Source organism: Lagenorhynchus albirostris, chromosome 16 (assembly GCF_949774975.1).
Source record: "Lagenorhynchus albirostris chromosome 16, mLagAlb1.1, whole genome shotgun sequence".
Classification (NCBI taxonomy): Eukaryota; Metazoa; Chordata; class Mammalia; order Artiodactyla; family Delphinidae; genus Lagenorhynchus; species Lagenorhynchus albirostris.
In genome coordinates this window covers 24115081-24133270 of record NC_083110.1, presented here as the reverse complement: position 1 = coordinate 24133270, position 18190 = coordinate 24115081, and the positions used below count along the sequence as shown (strand labels likewise).

The following is an 18190-nucleotide window of genomic DNA, read 5'->3' as shown; positions in this document are numbered from 1 at the left end:
CACGTACTGCTCTAAACACTTGTACAGAAACACATTTTATTCTCCTGTCACCCCCACGTGATGGGTACTATTAGTATCTCCATTTTACAGATGAGAAAACAGGCACAGAGACGTTAAGCAACTTGGCCATGGTCACACAGCCAATAAGTGGGGATTGAGGGTCCTCATGCAGGCAGCCTGGCTCTAGAGCTTACACATGTAACCACAACTCCATCCTGCCTCATCTCTTCTTTGTGCATCCTACAAATTGAAGTTCAGCCCAACTGGACTCCTCACCAACCTTTGCATTCAATCTGAACTTTCCCATGCCTGTGCTTTTGCCCAGGTTCCCTTCTTGCCCTGGAACCCCCACCTCCTCCATGAAGCCTTTCCCAAGTCCTCCCTCATGTCCACCTTTGTGGGCTCATCACAGTTGGACTCAAAGGTGGTTATTTGTGCCTAGGTGTCCTCTCCTCTTCTTGCCTAGAGGCACCTTCTGCTATCCCCAGCCAACCTGGCATGGTTTCAGGCATGAGCAGGCACCCAGGCAGGCGGTGCCCTGGCCAGAGCACCTAATGTGTGCTACCTGGGTGGTGTGGATGGGAACCCAGCACGCAGGGCCCTACTACTTCTGTGAGGACAGCTCAAAGGCTGCAACTGGAACCAACCCTGGGAGGCAGCCTGCCAGCTGGGCTTCCTTCTCTCTGCTCAGGGGAAAGGACTCAGCCATGGGGGGCCTCCATTGCTTGGGGGTCAGCTTTGAAGCCCGGAGAGGATGAATGAATGTCCGTCCAGAAAGGGGACAGGACTGAGAACCGCTTGCTGGAGGGGTTGAGTAGTGAGGCCCATAGTGCATCCATCCACCAGGCCACCTAACTCAAAGAGGCCTCTTGGAGCGTTTCAGGCCCATCCTTGGGATCCCAGCCCAGTGCCCACAGGGTAGTAACTGCAAGAGGCCATCTGCCCAGGGTCTCACTCTCCCATTCCTTCCCTGTCCCACATAGGGCCTCTGGTCCACATCAGCTGCCCCCTTCCACACACCATGACTCCCACCACTTCTGCCCAGACACTGAACACTCCCTAGGCATCCAATCATGGGAGCCTGGGCACCGTCCAGTGCCTCCTTCCTCCTGCGGCCAAGTTTCACACCCATCACTCATGGTCCCACAGTCAGGCATGGGTACTCAGCGCATGCCTGGGGCTGTGCTAAGCACTGGAGACACAAGGGGAACAAGGCAGACTCTGTCCTGCTCGCAGAGCTCACTACCTGGTGGAGACCACAGACCATGAAAGCAGCCAGGGCAACACAGCAGGGCAAAGTGTGAGGACGGGGACGTGCAGGCAGCCATAGGGAGGGCCGCTGACCGAGGCTTCTAGAAGGAGACATCCAAGCTGAGGCCTGAGGATGAAGAGAGCTGACCATGAGAAAAGAAGGAAGGAGAGAGTGTTCTGGGCAGCTGGAAAGGCTACAGAGAGCAGGACACGTGTATCGGGAAAGAGGTCAGTTTGGAACCTGGAACACCAAGTACGTGACAAGGGCTGGTGAAATAAGAGGCTGGGGATGATATTCACCGGGAGATCACAGGGCCCAAGGAAGCCATTTGGGGACTTCCCTCGTGGAGCAGTGGTTAAGAATCTGCCTGCCGATGCAGGGGACGCGGGTTCGAGCCCTGGTCTGGGAAGATCCCACACGCCGCGGGGCAACTAAGCCTGTGTGCCACAACTACTGAGCCTGCAAGCCACAACTCCTGAGGCCACGTGCTGCAACTACTGAAGCCTTGCACGCCTAGAGCCCCTGCTCCGCAACAGGAGAAGCCACTGCAATGAGAAGCCCGGGCACCACAACAAAGAGTAGCCCCCGCTTGTGGCAACTAGAGAAAGTCCAGCGCAGCAACGAAGACCCAACGCAGCCAAAAATAAATAAATAACTTTATTTCAAAAAAAAAAGGAAGCCATTCAGCATCTCGAGCAGCTCGGTGCTTACTCCACGGTAAGGTTTCTGTCTTGCCGGAATGGCCTTCGGGGAGACAGAGGCCCCCAATCTGCCAGTTCTTCCTTTTGCCAATAATTTAAATCCCTTCTGCTGCCATCGGCGTCACTTTCTGAGATCTGCCATTGCCAAGGGGAAGCAGCAATCAGCAGATGGCCGGCCTTGCAAAAGAGGCTATTGTATGAGGGCAGTGCCCTGCCCAGTGAGCCTTGGGGAAGGCCGAGGCTCAGACTTGGCTTGCAGCACCCCTGAGGCCAGCCTCCCCAGCACTGCCCAGTCAGACACCAGCAGCATGCCCTGGCCACGGTTACGAAATGACTGTCCTGTGAGCCATTCCACCTCTCCGGCTGTGGCCCCAGCAAGACGGACACACCCAGGGTCAAGAGCACTGACTCTGAAACCAGGCTGCAGGCCTCAGACCCAGCTCTGCGCTCATCAGCAGTGAGGTGCCAGCAACTTATCCCATCTGTCTGGTTCTGTCTGCCCGTCTGTACAACAGTGAGCACAACGGTACCTATCCTGAGAGCATCCTGTGAGAACTCGGTGAGTGCAGGCCAGGAAGGCACTAATTAAGCACAGGGCTGTGCTTGCTAAGCTGTTAGTGCTAATATTTCCTGTGTCCCCAGCCCCAAGCCACCTGCACCAGATGGAAAAGGAGGAGGAAAACTAAAAGGAAAGTAGCATCTCTCAGAATAAGAAGAGGACAGGGTTCCATACCCCTGAGGTCACGGGGGGATGGGGTGGGGGGTTCCAGTTCTTCATCCGGTGAGGATGACTTCCCCTTCCTGGTTCTAGGTTTGCAATCTTGGGCCTCTTCAGGCGTGTCTATCCTAACCCTGCAGAGACAGGCCCCAGGCATCCTCCAGAGGACAGCCAGGGACCACAGCCCCGGCTGCCCACCTCGGAAGTTGTGAATTCTTTGCTAAAAATCACTGCAGTCTCAGCCAGGATGGTGGCCCAGTTTGTTTTCAGAATACTTCCTCAGATAGCCCTATCTTGGCTCAGACATGTTAGCACTTTCCAGAATCCTGCAGACGGTGAGGCAGCTGGAGAGGAGGGGAGAGGAGGGAAGCGGGGAAGAGAATGGGAGAGGCCTGGGGCCAACATTCAGGTAGCTGCATGGGCCCACATAGGCACGGGCATCGCACAGCGTGCTCGGACAGACGCACACAGGATGGGAAGCGGGTCAGACGGTGGAGGGGGTCTTTCAACCGTCTAAGCTATGGAGCCTTCTTATGAACCAGAACTTTCCTAGGAAACCCAATATGTAGAAAAGATAAATGGGGGACTTCCCTCATGGTCCGGTGGTTAAGAATCCACCTTCCAATGCAGGGAACGCGGGTTCGATCCCTGGTCGGGGAACTAAGACCCACATGCCGTGGGGCAACTAAGCCCGTGTGCCACAACTACTGAGCCCACATGCCACAAGTAGAGAGAAGCCTGCACACTGCAATGAGGAGCCCACGTGCCACAACTAAGACCCGATGCAGCCAAAAATAAATAAATATTTTTTAAAAAAAGATAAATGGGGGGAGAGGCCTGGATCCTCCCTCCCATCAGACCTCTGAGGGGTCCTCGTTGAACTCTGGGGCTCCAAGGAAACTAGTTTGAAAACTGATGCTGCTAAAGGAATCATACCCTTCTCTGGGGGGAGTTAGTGCCCACATTGTTTTAAGATAATGAGCTTCTGAGCTTCCCTGGTGGCGCAGTGGTTAAGAATCTGCCTGCCAATGCAGGGGACACAGGTTCGAGCCCTGGTCCAGGAAGATCCCACATGCTGCGGAGCAACTAAGCCCGTGCACCACAACTACTGAGGCTGTGCTCTAGAGCCCGCGAGCCACAACTACTGAAGCCCACATGCCTAGAGCCCATGCTCCGCAACAAGAGAAGCCACTGCAACGAGAAGCCCGCACACCGCAACAAGGACCCAACTCAGCTGTAAATAAATAAATAAATTTATAAAATAATGAGCTTCTTAAGGGAAGACGAAATGATGTTTCTAATAAATTCTAATTCGAGTCTAGTACAGAGAATGCCACACATCCTGAGAATCAGGACTCAGAAAGTGCAAAGTGATTGATCCTATTCGCTGACAAGTTTGTGAGCACCCCTCTGGGAAGTATTGTGCCCTTGGGCCTGAATATCTGGGGCATAGAATATGTGGTGAACAATAGTTAGAACATCTAGCTACGTACAGGCACATTTCTAAACTCCTCACAGATACAAATTCACTTATAGCCCCATTACTTATAACCCATTACCATCCCCCTCTTACTGATTAGGAAAGTAAGGCCCAGAGAGGTTAAGTAATTTGCCCAAGGTCACACAGTTACTAAGCAGTACGGTAGGCATTCTGGCTTTAGAACATGTACTCTTTACTATTACATAATTTGCCTTTTGGGATGAATGCATCCCTGTGCTTATGTATCTGTGTGTGTGTGTGTGTGTGTGTGTGTGTGTGTGTGTGTGTGTGTGTGTGTGTGTGTGTGTGTGTGTGTGTGTGTGTGTGTGTGTGTGTATTTTGGCCCATGATGATGTGTGCTAATCTGTATGTGGGTGTGCAGCCTCTTTCCAAACAAGACTGCAAGCCATGGGGCTTACCCCTCAAATTCTCTCTTGGAAGCCTGACAGCAACAGGCTAAAGGGGCTCCTGCGTGGAGGCGGGACCCAGAGCCTCAGGGGGGTGCCTGTTCCCCAGATCCCAGGGATTTCAGTTTGCTGACCCAGCTTGGCATAGGCACATCAATGGAAAGGCCTCCAGGCCCCTCCCTGGGACTGAGTGGAGCCTTCAGCTGCCAATCCCACCAGGGAAATACCCCACCCTAGCACCCTGGTTCTCCCCTTCTCACTGGGTGCTGGGTTTTAGAGTGGGTCAACTGAATTAAATGAAGTTATTAAGTTATCACGAGTTTACTTCATACTCCACAAAGAAACTTACAACAGTGAACTCACACCACCAGAGCCCTAAACTGATAGGGCCTAAGCTCATAGGACTCCGGTCAAAAGCAAAGACCCCTGACATTCTGGTTAGTCTGGGTAGCCCTTCACCGTAAATGGGGTTTTTAGGGTTTCTTCACATGGGAGCCCACTCTGGAGAAAATTAGCTTTGGCCCATCCGCTCTAAACTGATGTTTAAGATATAAAGCTTCCTCAGATGCCACAAAATTGGAAAAAGCCCCAACATTCTCCATCAACAAAGTCAAACTCACCTCGAGCAGGGCCGAGGCAGGGAGACTTCCTCAGATGGAGCAGGGCTGTGCTGCAACCCCTAGCTGTCTCTTCTCCCACATTCTCCTCTTGTCCCCAGCCACCAGTATGCCAGCTTCCCAGTGTCCCGGACAGCCGGCGTTGGGTGTGTGGCGTGGCGTTGGGTGTGTTCCCCGACTTTTGAGGCTCCCTGAGTCAAGGAGGAGGGGCTGGATGGGGAGGATGCAGGAAGGAGGGAGCGGGTAAGGCAGCCGGTGAGTCAGGTGTGAGCACAGAGGCCAAAACAGAGTTTCCCAGGCTAGCTGTTTACTTGTGGCATTCAGGAGAGGCTGAGCTGGGAATTGGCTTATTTATTTTACACGCTTTTCCTCCAAATCCTTTTCAGAGAGCCCTCTGGAATCCCAGTGATAAATTTCCCAGAGTCTAAAACAACCCAGCACACAGCCATCTCTGTGGGGCAGGGGGGTAAGGGGAGGCATGGGGGGAGGGTAGAGGCATAGAGAGGGAGTGATGGGCCGCTAGAGACCTTAAGTTACTGGTGGTCAGGGGCTCCCGTGGCCTGCATGCCCCTCCTTCCAAGTTTGCAGAGGCGGGGGATGTGCAGGAGAACCAGCCTGATTTAGGTTGATGAAGACGTAGGCTGAGACCTTCAAGCACAGAACAAACTGTCCAGCCTGCCAGAGGCCACCCCACACCCAGACGTGGAATCTACATGCTCAGGGCAGGACAAGCGGTGTTCTTCCACCTGTTTAAGCAAAGGGGACAAGCATTTCTGTTTAAGGAATGAAAAGGAGAGCTGTTTTCCTTTCCTCCTGCGTGACTTCATGAAGGGCAGAGGCCTCTCTGAGTGTTTCCTCACGGCAGATTCCCGTGGCTCCCCGCTTTACCACTTCCCAGCAGAGGCACTCACAGCCCCTCCCTGGTATTCACCCATCATCTGACAATGTTCCTAAGTACCTCCGCGTGTCACGCACTAGGACAGAGCCAGGGGTACAAAGATTAATAGCCCCCGCCCCTCGGATGGGGCAGCTTCTCCCCACACCCAGTCTCCTAACTGCCATCCTGGACAGCGAGTCCACACCACAGTGAAGCGGGGAGAGGGCGCCCGTATCTTTGCAGGTCAGCACTGCGCACGCTCCGGCACTCACCCAGGTGGGCTCGCTGTGGAAGGTGGGCAGGGCCAGCTGGGCAGTGCTTATCTTCTGCTCCTTGTTTAAGGTTGCCAGCTTTCCCCATGCCGTGAACACCTGTACCAGAGGATCTGGGGGTAGAGATGCGGGTGGGCAGAGCTGTGAGGATTCTGCCCCAACGGGGGTAACCCCCTCTCAGCCTTGGGGCTGGGGAGATAGAATACCAACCAGGCAGAAAACACAGCTGCCCCTAAGTGCCTGCAGGGAGTCCTGAAGGCAGCATGGCTTGCACTTCCTCCTTAGCTTTGTGACCTTGGGCTGCCACTGCACCTCTCTGAGCCTCATTTCCTCATCAGCAAATCGGGAATGAGAACCACTGTCCCTCTGTGGGGCCTGTGTGAGAAAGCATAAGCTGGGGACCCGGTGAGTCATGTGGTTATCGCAGCCCCTGGTTGCCCCAGCTCTCCCCATCCATCCCTCCTGAGGACCAGACACCACCACGGAGTCTAGCTCTCCTGGAAATGTGGTGGGTGGTGGGAAGGACAGCCGTGACACGCCCCTTCATATTCAGGTGAGGGCTGATTTCCCTGTGTGATAGATGTCTCCCCTGGCAAGGGCCGAAAGGGAAAGGAACATAGTCACCCATGTGAGGACGTTTACCTGGCAATTCCTTCCAAACCCAAACCTGCGACTTGTATAGTCACGAGTGGTAGCTTTGTCCCCATTTCTCACATAAGCAGTGAATCTGCTCTCGCCGGAATTACTCCAACATCTCCCTGCAGTCACTCCCAAACCCCCATCGTTTCCTGACTCCAAATCCACACGGAAGGCTCTAGCAGCCTGGTACCACCCAGCCTTCGATTTCCATGACCCATGGTGTAACCCAGGCTAGGCAGAGTGTGTGTAAAAAGAGGACTGTAGTCAGGGGCCCCAGGACCCAGTAAGTGCATCAGCGTTGCTTCCTTGTTGCTATGGAGAACCAGTTAGGGACCTTAGAGACAGCTGGGCATGGTGGAAACAGCATGGGTTCCAGAGTCAGACTGTCCAGTTTCAAATCCTGGCTTTGTCCCTCACCAGCTGTGTGACCCCCCAAAAATTACTTAACCTTTCTGAACCTCAGTCTCCTAATCTGTAAAATGGTGACAAAATGCTAACTTCATAGGGATATGATGTCTTGATGAGATAACGTAGAGCTCTTGATTCACAGAAGACATAAATAAGGTGGAAAGGTGATATTGGGAAGGGATTGGCTGCAGTGTTCCACCTGAAATTGGGGGTGGCCAAGCCCAGATCACTCTCGCGCTCATCTGGGGCCACAATCCTGGGTGCTGCCTACACACTTTGCTAATTTCAGGATTCAGACCACTTAGAAGCTTCACATGCACACCAAACCTAGTCACAAAGGGCCAGGGGTGGGGTGGGGGAATGACACATTTCTTTGTGATTACATGGCCAAGTTGCACCACATCCTGGCATGTTCCTAATTCCATGAAGGTAGGGAATCATTCTCAGGACTGCTTGCAATCCCAGTTCCAGGAACACGAGATGTTTCCACTCCTCTGGGAAGCTCATGCCAGCTGGTGCAGAGGAACCCACCCAATACTCAGTACAGGGACTGTGATTGCCCCTCTACCTGCTGCCACCACAGAGCCAAGCCACTGCTGGAGGACACAGCTCCTAGACCCTTCATGAGACCCATCTCCTTCCAGGCCAGTAGGAGCCAGGAAGAACACGCCACAACACTCCCAGCTTAGCCAGATGCAAAAATGGAGACTTTCTTACTGCCCCTCTTAGGGAAGCAGAGGCCAATGCTAAGACTCAAGTCCCCAGTGCCAGCCCACAGCGCACAACAGAACCTGCTGCTTGGGCTAAACAGATCAGGCAGGGCTCCCTGGAACCACTCAGGGCCCCCTCCTCTGCAGATAGACCAATTCCAACCTAGCCGAGGCCACCTGGCTTGGCTCATAGAGTGTCCTTAACATATATGAATTATTGGTGTCATCACTCATCAAACAACTATTTATCGAGTACCAACAATGCTAGGCACTGTACTAGATCCAGGACAACCTTTGAAACATCCTGGAGCCCCGGACACCAAGGGCATCCGAAAACAGACACAACTTCAGGTGCAATGAAAATAAATATGGCTTCAGGACTGCCCTGCTTTCTCCATGACCTTGGAGTGTTAAACATCCCCTACCACGTTTTACATATACACACCCAGGGCTGGAATCTCCTCAGCCCACCCCCCCTGGAAGTCTCTCTGAGGAAGCACATCCGCTAGGGGGAAGGGTCTGTGCTTCCCTCGCAGGCCCTGTCACTGCCACCACCCAGCTGTCCAGGGCAGCACCGCCTGCCAGCCTTTTCTACTCTGCTCACAGACCCTAACACGCCTGGTCTGAGTTTATGAGTCACTCCCTCCTTTCTCCCGGCCTCGCCTCCGGAAGGGCTGCGCACACCCAGACACATCACCCAGACACCGAGTTTCCACGCCAAACTCGCTCCTGATGAACCCGGAGAGCTGACTGAAATGTCTGATTTCCCCTCCCCACTTCTCAGCCTCGAGGTCCCGGCCACGACTTTTCAAAGACAAGGCAGCCCCTCTCCTGCCCGTCTCGCTTTGGGGACACCTCACTGTGGGGCTGCAGGGGCAGCAGACAAAGACAGTGGATTTATTTGAGGCTGGAGGACATGCTTGGTCTAAAGATCCGAACGCCCGCACTTCCGGAATTGCACGGTTCGGTCTGAAGCGTGTGCGTGTGTCTGTGGCTCGATGGGTGATGAGCTGTGCGTATGTGGCAGTTGTGAATCTGGGTGCAGTGGGTCTGGAGGTGTGGGTGCCTGCGCTGAGCTTTCCCCGCGCCGAGAACTCCCTCTCCCACCTTCGGTTTCGCCCCCTCTCCCTCCAAAGTTTGGCGCGCGCGCCCGATCGGGGATGGTGGGGTGCGCACCGCTGGGCCATCTCCCGGGCCCAGAGGCGGTTCCGGGATGCCGGTGCCCTACTTACCCCGCCACCGAGCCTCCTCCAGCGGGGGCGGATCCGACTTTCCGAGGCAGGGGTCCGGCGCGGGCAGCATCCGCCCGCAACTTTGCCCTCCTCTCGGCAGGACCAGGCAGAAGCGGCTTCGGCCGGGGACGGCGGCGGGGAGGGAAGGAGGCTCGGCCCCGCGGGTTCGCACGGTGGGCGGGAAGAGGCGCCAGGAGGGCGCCGTCCTGCGCAGCGAGCGAGCGGTCCTGCCTGGCGCCTTCCCCGTTCGGCCCGAGTCCGCGAGCGGCCGGCAGTGGCGGCGGATTCCTGAACTGCGTCCAAGGCGCCCGGGGAGCCCTCCTCCTCCTCCTCCTTTTCTCCCTCACCCCACCCAGCTCCCACCCCTGCGCCCCCGGCAACTTGGGAACCGCTGGCGAAGTTGCCGCAGCTCGGGCTGCGCGACGGGCCTCCGGGTGGAAGCAGGGAAGGAGAGGGAGGAGCTGAGGGGGAGCGGGCCGCCGTCGCCCCAGCCCCTGGGGAGCTGCGCGCTGCAGGACCCCTCTGTGGGCCTTTGTTCCCAGCGCTGCGCCTCCGCCCGCCTGTCCCCTGGGACTCTCTTGAAGCCACTGGGATCCCTACCCGCTTTCAGAGACGCTGAGAAGAGCTCCCCTCCTGGGTTGGGAGGGGCGAGGGAGGGTTGGAAGGGAGGTGGCCTGGAGATCCCCGTGGCTTCACTGTGCCAGAGCCCCTCAAGTCCTTCCGGCCTCCCACCCTATTGAAACGGAGTCTTTCTAAAACCTGAGTTCCCTTAGGAGTTTATGATTAATGTGTCTATCCAAAACTTTATTCCCTTTCTTGTCCCCTCTGACTTCAATCCTGTGCTAACCGAACACTAGTCAACCAGAGTCAGTTGACCAAAATTGCTGCTGTTGAGAACATGGTTAATGTACTAAGGTTGCTGGTGTGAATTACACTGTTAATGTACTAAAGTTGCTATTACAGATATCATTAATGTATAAACTCAGGTTGTTTCTCCAGGGCAAGATACGTTAACAGACCCCCTGAGGCCTGGACCACCTGGCCAGAGAATCCTAAACCAGAGACATCCTGAGTCCCGGAACCTGAATGTCACAGAAAGCACAATATAAGAACTCTAGTCAATATCTTGTAATAACCTCTAATGGAAAAGAATCTGAAAAAGAATATATATGTGTATGTACATATATATACACATATATATGTATAACTGAATCACTTTGCTGTATACCTGAAACTAACACAATATTATAAATTAACTATACTTCAGTTTAAAGAGAGGTTAAAAAATGTCACGGAAATGTCCCAAGATGATTAATCCCAGCCTCTTTGTTCTTCCCCTTTATAAAACCCCCTCACTCAAAGAGCAAGTGGAGCGGATCTGAGGCGTGTCTCCCACTTCCTTGATGGGTGCCTTGCAAATAAACCCTGTACTTTACTTCACCACAACCTGCTGTAGTATATTGGCTATGCTGCTTGTTTGGCAAGCAGACCCGAGTTCGGTTCGACAACAATTTTGTCCACCATGAAGAGACCATCAACTGGAACTGTTTTTGTAAAAGGGAAGGAAAATGACATGAAATTCTTTGTGTGTAGGCTTTTATGCTAGTGTATCAAAGTTAGCCTTTTGGAATTGGTTTGTCTTTTATCTCTGTGTGTGTGTGTGTGTGTTTGTGCATGTGTATTTGTGCTAAAGAAGGTACACTATTTTACTTGGTGGACATTAAACATTAAACAAAAGTTCAGTTCCTAAAAATAGCCCTTTAGGATGCATCCTACAAAATTGGACCACCTTTTGTTCTGGTACCATGACTAAAGCCAAAAAGATGATTTTTTCTTTTTTTTTTTGGTAACACTGTGTAACCACAGTATTCTTTAGACTCTGGAGAAAAATGCCCAAGATTAGGCTCATTTGATAATCCATAACTAGTTTTGCCAGCTTGATAAAACATCTTTTCAGAATTCTGACCCTAAGAGAGCAGGTTCTAGGAGGAACTTGCTTTTCTCTCCCTGTGCCTTGAGCTGTAAATGTTCTACCAGGGCTCTCAGGAACTCCTGTCTTATCCAGGCATCTCCAATTCCTGAGACTGAGAGGAAAAATGGGGGGGTGGAGGGAAGAGGCCTTTTTAAACTTAACTTATTCCAACTGTTATTTATAAACTAGTGAGTTTTATATTGTAATACCTGATTCATGACTAAGTTAAAATGAAGCTATGAGGTCTCTAGTTGTATCTGCCTATATGTCTGTGTGTACATTATACATATGATATGTCTCAACTTCCAGACCTTATTAACAAAATTAATTTCTTGTGACTTCCCTGGTGGCTCAGTGGTTAAGAATCCGCCTGCCAATGCGGGGGACATGGGTTCGAGCCCTTGTCCGGGAAGATCCCACATGCCATAGAGCATCTAAGAACGTGTGCCACAACTACTGAGCCTGTGCTCTAGAGCCCACAAGCCACAACTACTGAAGCCCATGCAACTAGAGCCTGTGCTCTGCAACAAGAGAAGCCACCACGATGAGAAGCCCGTGCACCGCAACAAAGAGTAGCCCCCACTCGCTGCAACTAGAGAAAGCCCGCACAGCAGCGAAGGCCCAACGCAGCCAAAAATAAATAAATAAATTTAAAAAAATTATTAAAAAGGAATATACAAGAAACTAAACCAAAGAAATTTCAGATTTATGTGAACTGGGAAATATTCAGTATTAAATTAACTTTGGGCATTAAAGTTCATTTTTGCTGGTTTAATTAATCAGACATGTCCTTGGAGCCATCAACATTAAGTATGATATTTTTATTGTACCTAGGTTTACTGGAGGTTAAATAAGATCTTATTATATCTGTTGCAGAATTCGTCAGCAAGAAAAATAACTTGGTATGATGAAATTTTTTTTTTTTTTTTTTTTTGCGCTACACGGGCCTCTCACTGCTGCGGCCTCTCCCGTTGCGGAGCACAGGTTCCGGACACGCAGGCCCAGCGGCCATGGCTCACGGGCCCAGCCGCTCCGCGGCATGTGGGATCTTCCCGGACCGCGGCACGAACCCGTGTCCCCTGCATCGGCAGGCGGACTCTCAACCACTGCGCCACCAGGGAAGCCCGATGAAATTTTTTAAAGTAAATTAAATGTAAATGAGATAAGTTTTTTTTTTAAAGGAGAACTCTTTAAGAATAATTGTGTTTTATGACTGTCTACTTAAAAGTAGTTTCTTCAGGTATTTGGTAACTTGAAACTTTAGAGTTTTGCTAAATTAAATGATGGAAGTTTATTGAATATTTTACAAGTTTGCTAATCTACAGAGTGCTAATGTAAAAGACAGTTCATAGTTGCTTATTTCTTAGTTTTCACTAGAAATTAAGGTTTTCAAGAGTTGAGAATTCTAATTAATATATTTAATTAAAACTAAAATTTAATAAGAAAACACCTTTGTATGCAAGGAAAAGAAGGTATAAGAAATGGAAATTCATTTTTTTAAGAGAGAGAAAGTAATTTGGTCCTAAAACTGGTTATTTCTAAATGGGAAAGAAAATATGGGACAAATTAATATGGGTATAGAAAGTTGTGGAAGCTTTGCAAGAGGGAAAGGTCTTTAGAAAGGAATTCTGTGTGTAGTCAGGACTAACGAAGATTAGAAGTTTAATTGAGTAAATGAATTTTAATATTAAAGGTAAGATGGTGTAAAACCTGGGTTTGTTTTCTCTCTCTATGAAGAGAACAAAGTTTTTTTGGACTGTTGAGCTGCTTTCAATAACAGATTGTAAGTTTCTTTCCAAGCTTTTAAGTAATTTAAAATGTTCTGTATTTGCTTTTGAAATCTTTTATTGTCACTTTGGTTAAATGAATAAGTATTGTTGCCTATGGTCCTATCTGACCAAGCCCTATGGTCCTATCTGACCCAGCGTGATACCTCCCGCGCCTGGTGCAGTGGCCTGCTGGGCAGAGCCACCTCTGGGGTACAAGGCTAGCGTGGGAAAGGACTTGGAATTGGAACACAAACAAAAAATCAAAACCCTCAACATCTGCACTTGGCACCTGTCATTCTCAACATGTGTAGATGAGAAATCCAAAGAGGATTGAGAATGACCCACGAGCAGGTCCTCACAGGTGCAAGAAGTCAGAGGACCCTGTTCATTACCTAGGACCAAGCTTTGAATCCAAAGCTTCAACCAGCTGCCAGCTAGAGGGGGCCTGGGCAAGGTACTGAAGGCTGTGAGATGAGACCTTGGTATCTCTTACGGCAGAAAAACCCAACTGGGTGCTTCCCTTCTGTTATTAACAGCGACCTGCAATAGGGGACCAGGGATCTGGTGAGAACTGAGACCCCAGCTCACTTCCTGGGTAAGTTCCCGGAACCCCTCCCTCTGCAGCTGCAGGCACCCTGGTTGCTCTCGCCTCACATCACAGGGGCCCGGCCTCTGCCCCGGAGTCAGTCTGCAGGCTCTCCAACTTGTTTTTAGAGTCGGTATCTTGACACATGGGTTTCTCCAGACCCTATCCCCTCTTCTTAGAAGGGAGGGCCTCCATTTCAGCCTCACAAATCTGTCAAGAAGCTACCTTTAACTGCACCTGCTGGTCTTACAAGGGAGGCCTTCCTGCGGGACATACGGAATCTGGGATTTTATCGCCAGAACTTTGTGATGCCCCTCAGGGGATACAAAGGTGGAAACTTAGACCGTGTCACCACCAGATTGTAGAGAATGAGACTCTGTGCTACTGATGTTGGTCAGAGGTGGGGAGGGTGCGCCTGAGTAGTCACTGAGGAATTCCTGTGTTCACCCAATGCTTGTTGAACACATATTGGATATGGGGGCCCATAGAGGTAAACAAGCCTGGTCTCACCTTCTGATTAGAGAAGACAGACCTATGTCTGAACAAGCACTAGTGAATCAGTGTGCTGTGTGAGGTGAGGCTAGGGCTGGGGATGGGGATAGGTGTCTCCAGAGCAAGACCACAGGCTTGCACAACTCCAGGGGCACCAGGCATGTGGAATGTGATGTGACTGTTGGCCCCTGGGACTGTGCAGTGCGGCAGCCTTATTCCTGGAGCTGAAGACCCCAGGCCTGGGCTTAAGAGATGAGCTGAAGTTCTGCAGATAGGAAAGAAGGTAGCAGTGAGCCATGGCTTTCTAAGTAAAGGGACCAGCAATTGAAAGAAACATAGGTGTAAAAGGGTATTCTCTCCTCAAGCATGCCAGCCACTACGTGGGCCTTCGGTGAGGGTATCTTGGGTGCAAATGAGAGGTAGAGAGTAAGGGTCCGATCCAGGACATTGAGAATTTTCATCCTAAAATAGTTTCCAGGCTCTACCTCTTCCCACAGTTGCTCTGCCAAGAGAATTGGTCTCAGGTTTTTGGTTTTTTTTTTTTTTTTGAAAGAAAAAATTGAAAGAACTTTCCAGGCCAGAGGCAGAATTGCAAGATGGTTAAGAATGTGGGAGCCTGAGCACCATTTTAACCAAGTGATCCAAGTGATGAAATAAAAATTCACACTTTAAAGGCAAGACAAGAAAAATTTAAACAGAAAACTTTCTCTGTCCTTTGGCCTCCTCTCTCCCCTCTAGCACCTTTGTGCATCTCCATTATGTGTTAACTAGACCTCCCCAATGGCAGAAATACCCGCTCAATCAGAAAGATAAATTTTTCTCCTTCTGACACCAGCCATGTAACTCCTTAGATGACACCATTCCTTTCTCAATCTTGTAAAGGGTCACGATGACCCACCACTCTCTTTGTCTGTGCAGATATCTTTGGTGAACTTTATATACAAAGCCAATATAACATTTCCATTAAAGATATCGATTGGTGCAGAACAACCTGGGGAGATACTGGCCTGCATCTAATGGAAGTTCTTAGCTTGAATACTTACTTATGACCTTATTAATGTTACTAGCTGTATTACTTCTATTCTGCCTATTTTACAAGATTATTATTCTCTCATTACCACATACGTGACAGCCTCTGATAAAAATAATGATGACGGGGGCTTCCCTGGTGGCACAGTGGTTAAGAATCCGCCTGCCAATGCAGGGGATACGGGTTCAAGCCCTGGTCTGGGAAGATCCCACATGCCGCGGAGCAACTAAGCCCGTGCACCACAACTACTGAGCCTACACTCTAGAGCCCACAAGCCACAACTACTGAAGCCTGTGTGCCACAGCTACTGAAGCCCACGCGCCTAGAGCCCCTGCTCTGCAACAAGAGAAGCCACCGCAATGAGAAGCCCGCGCACCGCAACGAAGAGTAGCCCCCGCTCTCAGCAACTAGAGAAAACCCGCGTGCAGCAGCGAAGACCCAATGCAGCCAAAAATTAAATAAATGAATAAGTAAATACAATTTATTTAAAAAAATAATGATGACTAGGCAACTTGAAACAGTTGAGCAAATATATAGTCCTCTAAGATCAATGATTGTAATACTGTAACTCTAGATATGGGAAGAAACAACAAGAGGGTACCATTTTCTGGACCATAACAGACTAGTAAGACAGGGGATCTAGAGGCTTTTGGCTACTGTTAACAGGGCCTAGTCCTATAATAGCATGTCGAGTGGCCTATCAACAAAATCTTCTCCTGACCTAAGAATGAGCATTCCTGAGGCCGTGGGACACATCGGTCACGAAATGCCTCCCAAACCTTGGTCGAAATTAAGGCTGAAAGGAAGGGGATTGTAATACAAAGAATGTTGCCCACCATCCAGTTCTGTGAGAATCAAGTTGTTAGCCACTGCAGTCGCTGACTTACATACACCTTGAAATGGGTTCAGGGATCAGGATGAAGCACTTTGTGCTCTAGGAAAACTGACAGAACCGGCCCTCAGATAATTGGATATTTTCGGGAAAAATTTTATGAACTCAGCTTCTTGCATTTTCCCAGACTTAGAAAAGCACGAAAGCCATTAACTAAGATATCTGTTCATCTGAATAATAGTAACTTTTTACTGAGATGTGTGCTTGGTTGCACGTACCCCTTCACCAAACTCACATATATACTAGCCTCCCCGCTTACCTCTTTGGAACAGTTCTCAGAGCTGTCTGAAGGACTGTCTCCCAGATTATAATCCCCAGGTTGGCTCAATTAAAATTTTCCATTTCTTTCTTAGATTGACTATTGACTAATTTTTTTATCGACATTGACACAAGCTGAGGTCACAAACGATGGGACATACTGACATCACGTGCCTCCTGTCGTGATGTGCTGGGATGGACACGATGTATGAATTATTCCTGCCAAAAAAAGAAAAAATTCACCTCAGTCTACTCATGAGGAAACATCAAACAACCCCAAACTGAGGGACATCTACAAAACAGTTAGCCTGTAATATTTAAAATGTCAAATGACACGAAAGACAAAGGAAGAGGCTAAGAAACCATTCCGGGTTGGAAGAGATTAAAGAGGCATGAGCACTGTGGCAGGCATGCTTCTAAGATGGTCCCCAATTACACCCCCTCTTTGATGTCATCACCTCTCCTTGAGTGTGCCTGGACCTGGTGACTTGCTTCTTCTTTTTTTTTTTTTATTGAAGTATAGTTGATTTACAATATTGTATTAGTTTCAAGTACACAGCAAAGTGATTCAGTTATTTTTTTCCAGACTCTTTTCCATTATAGGTTATTACAAGATACTGAATATAGTTCCCTGTGCTATATAGTAAATCCTTGTTGTTTATCTATTTTATATATAGTGGTGTATATCTGTTAATTCCATGCTCCTAACTTATCCCTCCCCAATGCCTTTCCCCTTTTGTAACCATAAGTTTGTTTACTGTTTCTGTGAGTCTGTTTCTGTTTTGTCAATAAATTCATTTGTGTTATTTTGTAGATTCCACATATAAGTGATATCATATAACGTTTGTCTTTTTCCCTCTGACTTACTTCACTTAGTATGATAATCTCTAGGTCCAGCCATGTTACTGCAAATGGCAATATTTAATGCTTTTTTATGGCTGAGTAATATTATGTTGTATAAATATACCATATCTTCTTTATCCATTCATCTGTTGATGGACACTTAGGTTGCTTCCGTGTTGGTGACTTGCTTCTAATAATAGAGTACAGCAAAGGTGATGGAATGTCACTTCTGAGAACCCAAAAGACTGTGTTTAGATTACAAAAGACTGTGACTTCTGTCTTGCTAGCATTCCCTCTCTGGTTCATCTCAGTGTGCTTGGTCTGATGAAGCAAATTTTCAGATTGTGATCTACCCTATGGAGAGGCCCGTGTTTCAAGGAACCGAGGCCTTTGGGCCTGATGTCACTGAATCTGCCAGCAATTCCTGAATGAGCCTGGAAGCAGATTCTGCCCCAGTTGAACCTTGAGATCACTGCAGCCCTGGCTGACGCACCTCGACTGCAGCCTTGAGCCAAGGAGCCCAGCGAGGCCGCATCCAGATTCTTGACCCACAGAAACTGTGAGATGATAAAGGTTGCTGCTTTAAGCCACTAAGTTTTGGGGTGACTTGTTATGCAACGACTTACAAGTAATACAACCACTGAATGTCATGTGTAATCCTGAACTGGATTCTGGAACCGAAAAAAAAAATCACTATGAAAGACATTATTTTGATAATTGACCCGATATGAATAGGGACAGAATGAATAATAATATTGTGTCAAGATTAAATTTCTCGAGTTTGCTAACTGTACTGTTCTGTAAGATGATACTTGGTTCATTAGAGATACACACAGAAATACTTAGGGTCATGATTTCTGCCACTTCCTCTCAAATGGTTCATTGGTGCAAATAATAATATATATTATACATATTAGATATAACATATTATAGAGAAAGAGTTTCGTTTATTTATGAACTTATCTGTGGTGTAACAAACCACCTCAAAACTTAATGACTCAAAACAACCAAAGTGTGTTATTTCTCACGGTCTTG

The 18190-nt window shown here is 49.2% G+C and overlaps 1 protein-coding gene across 2 annotated transcripts in view; it reads right to left on the bottom strand.

Moving 5' to 3' along the window:
• Positions 1 to 9946, bottom strand: part of CHST3 (carbohydrate sulfotransferase 3) — a 41401-nt gene extending 31455 nt beyond the window's left edge. Inside the window, exons 1-3 of one of the 2 annotated variants that reach the window (XM_060127067.1) lie at positions 9314 to 9946; positions 6325 to 6437; positions 5179 to 5385 (exon numbers count right to left, since the gene is read on the bottom strand). The gene's annotated coding sequence lies outside the window, so the exon portion shown is untranslated. The remainder of the gene's footprint in view (positions 1 to 5178; positions 5386 to 6324; positions 6438 to 9313) is intronic. The other variant, XM_060127066.1, reaches the window with a different exon arrangement.
• Between the last annotated feature and the right edge of the window lie 8244 nt (positions 9947 to 18190).